Raw genomic sequence first — 5263 nt, 5'->3', positions numbered from 1 at the left:
ATTCTTAGAGCACAAGCTAAATTAATTAGTCAATTATCTTAAGACATGTGGGCCAATAAGATTAGAACTAATCTTCTATAAGTACATGATTGTAATTTCTACATTAGATATTGAAGAATAAACTAATTGATTGCTTAGTACATTTCCTCTCTCTTAATCAATGGTAGAGATAAGAATTTATCTTTGGAAGAGCCAAGTATAAAATGAGATCATAAAATTTTCCTCTATATATTAATATATATATATATTACATCTATATTATGTATAATGAGAAGCACTACATCTATAACATTTTCAAAACAAATCTTAAGTGGCAATATTGTGAAAGTATAGTGAAATGGGGTGAACATAGCATTTTTCTATGTACAATAGTCTAAAATAGAATTAAAATAAAATATTACAATCATTGAAAGAATATAATCCAATAAGTGAATAACCAATTATATATTTTTGTCAAATTAATAATAATGTATTATATTTATATGGAATATAATAAACTATATTTATCATTCATCAAAATAGTATAGTTTTAATTTATCAAAAAATAAAGAATACAAGAACTAGAGAAGGAAAGCCACATACCTGGGGACTTGGGGGAAGAAATGAGATCAGTTTTTCTTTTTAAGTGTAATGTTTTTAAACCATACACGTGGTGATCTCTTGGAATTAAAGCAAATATTAAAATATTTTTGGACTTAAAAATCTGTAAAGTACAAAAGGATTCAGAAAACAAGTCAGACCAAACTAGAAATATTTTCCAGACACAAAACTAAGACAAGAAACAGTCAAGCTCGTAAGAACGGTCCTGTGAATTCATAAAAATTTTGGGGGGCCAGGGCCCCTTCAGTCTCAACATGGCTCCAGCATTGTTCTTAATATTTCTCTATGAAGAATGATTACCTCGAATTAAGTCAATTCCCCTATAATTCTCATGCATTCCCCTACAATTCATTTCCATCCCCATTAGGAGGTTCCTAACAAAATTGGTAATGTAGTTACCACAAGCCTGCTTAAGAAATAACTGAGATGCAGTAAAGTTGAAACTTTTGTGAGATCATACTAATGAACCAAGTTCTTGCATTTATATTTAATTGTTGCTATTTTTTTTATTTTGATGATTCTTTGCTGATGCCTTTTATGTGCATAAAAAACTTACCGTTCCACCTTTGCCCCCTTTAAAATACCATAATGACTGACAGAAAATATTATTACTTGGTAAATGGTATCAATGTCATGATTGCTGCATATAAGATCAAATACAAGAATGCTTTCAATTAAGTTGCACAACAGTTACAAAGGCAAATTTCAACTTTCAAGAGTTGCATTACTCCTATAAAAAAAAAATAGTTACAAATACAAATGGATCTTTGTTATAACCAATCTCTGGTTCAGTGAATGAAATTCCGTTTCCCATTGCAGGAAAAAAATGCCACATACTAAAAACACTAGTACAATTTTTATAACATATTAAATAAATACAGTCACTAGGACAGATTACTTTCTTGAGAAAACGTCAGTTTTGCAGATCCCCCCAAAACCATGGTAGCCCCAATCGAGTTTCTGGTTTTAGTTGTTGAGCACGATGTTGCCAGTGCTGCATCCAGTAGTGGTTCTTGGAATGCTAGATACAGCCTGCAAGGAAAGCTCTGCTTATTTCTCACAAACCACTTTAGGAACTTCAGAGAAGTTACATTTGAAAAGAATCTAACAGAGGTTTAAAAGATTCTTCAATGGTGTTCACAATATAGAGATAATGAAAACAGAGAGTAAAGAAGAGAGAACTTCAAACAGAGAGAAAGAGACGAAGAGAAAATTTCTGTTGAAAAAGAATTCTTGTTATGCCTCTCATTCCAAGTACAATACATATATATAGCTTACCTGATCTAACAACAGACTAAGCTAATCCCTGAAATCTAGGAATGGATCCGTATTTTACGGAGGAAGATTAGGAACTAACTAACTAATCTTAACTGCCTAACTGATCTCCAGAAAACAGTCTCCACGGTGTAAGTGAAGTTCATTTCCCAGAGATGAAAACGCAGCGTTTGAACTAATCATCCTTAGTTCTAAACGCAGCGTTTTAGTTAAATACATTAACACTAAATCATGAGATAAAACGCCACCGTTTGCTGTAGAGTTGGAAACTAGCCGTTGGGTATTTGACTGGAAAACTAGCCGTTGGACATCTTGGGCATTTCTTGACCAAAACCATTTGTTGATTCACTTATTATTCTTAACATTCCCCCTCAAACACGAGGCAGTATCTGCCAAGAGTTTGCCACGGAGAGCCAGAAAGTGAGGACCAGGCAAAGGTTTTGTGAAGATATCTGCAAAATTATCACGGCCCGAGATGAATTTAATGCCCAAAGTATGACGAAGAACACAGCCCCTCACATAATGATAATCAACTTCAATGTGCTTAGTGCGAGAATGAAAAACAGGATTAGAGGCCAAGGCAATTGCTGAGTTGTTATCACACCAAAGGTTGAATCCTATCTCACTTCTAATGGTATTAATCACCAAATCTCCTGCCCATATACACCTCAACAAAATGGCTTAGTAGAAAGGAAGCATAGACACCTAATTGAAACTACCATTACCCTTCTATCACAAGCTTCCTTACCTTCTTCCTACTGGTCATTTGCTGTCCAATCTGCTGTAACACTTATCAATTTACTCCCTACTCCCACATTAGGCTTTCATTCTCCTTGGTATAAACTATATAGTCAACCACCTGATATATCCTCCCTCAAAGTCTTTGGCTGTGCTTGCTACCCTTTCCTAAGACCATACACCAAGCACAAGCTACATCACAGAACCAAAGAGTGTATCTTTTTAGGCTATTCTGCAATTTCTAAGGGTTACTTGTGTCTTGATCTGTCTACTCATACCCTATACACTTGCAGACATGTGTTATTCAATGAAACCAAGTTCCCTTTTCCTTTACACACATCCTTCCTGCAAATTCAACTCCTCCTTCCTCTGATGTCTGGCTGTCTAATCTCCTATACTTACACTCCTCTAACCAACCTTCCATTCTAGGACCATATTCTCCTTCTCCTTCCCATTCCTCAAATCCTACTCCTAATTCTTCCTGTCAAACTGGTCCTTCCTCATCTACTACTCCCTTTACACCTCCATCTCCTCCTTCCTCCATTCCTGAAGCCACTACTTCCTCACTTCCTGCAGTCAATACTTCCTCACTTCCTGCAGTCACTGCCTCTTCCCTTCCTGCAGTCAACACCTCTTCTCTTCCTACAGCCCCTACTTCTGTCATTGCTCCTGTGAACTTACACCCTATGACCACCAGATCAAAGAATGGTATATCTAGACCTAAACAATGTTACAAGGCTGTGGTTGATTACACTCACACTGAACCTCCATCCTACAAAATTGCCTGCAAATTTCCTCAGTGGGTTCAAGCCATGGATGAGGAATTCTCAGCCTTGCAAAGACAGCACACCTGGTCTCTTGTTCCTGCTGCTTCTGGTGTTAATCTGGTGGGCTGTAAGTGGGTCTATAAGCTCAAATTGCACAGTGATGGCACCATTGCTCGTTACAAAGCAAGGTTGGTTGCCAAGGGTTTCCATCAACAGGCAGGTGTGGACTACACTGAAACATTTAGTCCAGTGGTGAAACCTGCTACTGTGAGGCTGGTGCTATCCATTGCAGTCAGTTGCAAGTGGCCCCTAAGGCAATTAGATGTCTCTAATGCCTTTCTTCATGGGTTTTTAAAGGAGGAGGTGTATATGTCGCAGCCTCCAGGCTATGTGGATCAGCAACATCCCAACCACATCTGCAAATTACATAAATCTCTATATGGTTTGAAGCAGGCTCCCCGTGCCTGGTTTGATAGATTCACTTCTCAGCTGCTACATCTTGGCTTTGAAGCTTCCATGGCAGATTCTTCCTTGTTTGTATTTGCCTCTCATCAGACTATAATCTATCTTTTGGTGTATGTTGATGATATTATCATCACAGGCAACTCTTCCTCACAAGTCTCTCATCTTGTCACTGCACTCAGTAAAGCATTTGAACTTAAGGATCTGGGGGCTCTCTCCTATTTCTTAGGCATTCAAATTGTGCCTTCCAAAGTTGGTCTTACTCTATGCCAATCCAAATATGCTTCCGATGTTCTGCACAGATTTCACATGGAGAACTCTAAACCAACTAAAACCCCTTGTTGCCCCAATGTCAGACTTACTCCTTTTGAAGGTTCTATTCTGCCTGATCCAACTGAGTATCGCAGCATGGTGGGTGCTCTCCAGTACTTGACTTTCACAAGACCAGATTTGGCCTTCAGTGTTCATCAGCTCTGTCAGTTTATGCAGCATCCAACTTCTTCTCACTTGGAGGCAGCCAAACGTGTTCTTCGTTATGTGAGAGGTACCTTACATTTTGGGCTTTATCTTGCTCCTGGTCCACTCACATTCTCTGCCTTTTCTGATGCGGATTGGGCCGGTGACCCCACTGACAGGAAATCTACTTCTGGAATTCTGGTTTTTCTTGGTTCAAACCCTATTTCTTGGTCTTCCAAGAAACAATCCACTGTCTCTCGTTCATCCACAGAGGCAGAATATCGTGCCTTGGCCTCCACAGCAGCTGAGTTATCTTGGCTTCGTATTCTGTTTAAGGAGCTTAAACTGTTTCTTCCTCACATTCCCATCCTTTGGTGTGATAACAACTCAGCAATTGCCTTGGCCTCTAATCCTGTTTTTCATTCTCGCACTAAGCACATTGAAGTTGATTATCATTATGTGAGGGGCTGTGTTCTTCGTCATACTTTGGGCATTAAATTCATCTCGGGCCGTGATAATTTTGCAGATATCTTCACAAAACCTTTGCCTGGTCCTCACTTTCTGGCTCTCCGTGGCAAACTCTTGGCAGATACTGCCTCGTGTTTGAGGGGGAATGTTAAGAATAATAAGTGAATCAACAAATGGTTTTGGTCAAGAAATGCCCAAGATGTCCAACGGCTAGTTTTCCAGTCAAATACCCAACGGCTAGTTTCCAACTCTACAGCAAACGGTGGCGTTTTATCTCATGATTTAGTGTTAATGTATTTAACTAAAACGCTGCGTTTAGAACTAAGGATGATTAGTTCAAACGCTGCGTTTTCATCTCTGGGAAATGAACTTCACTTACACCGTGGAGACTGTTTTCTGGAGATCAGTTAGGCAGTTAAGATTAGTTAGTTAGTTCCTAATCTTCCTCCGTAAAATACGGATCCATTCCTAGATTTCAGGGATTAGCTTAGTCTGTT

This window comes from Quercus suber, unplaced genomic scaffold (assembly GCF_002906115.3).
Source record: "Quercus suber isolate HL8 unplaced genomic scaffold, Cork oak 2.0 scaffold_71, whole genome shotgun sequence".
NCBI lineage: Eukaryota > Viridiplantae > Streptophyta > Magnoliopsida > Fagales > Fagaceae > Quercus > Quercus suber.
The sequence above is the reverse complement of the archived record's forward strand: the minus strand, read 5'-3'. Positions refer to the sequence as shown.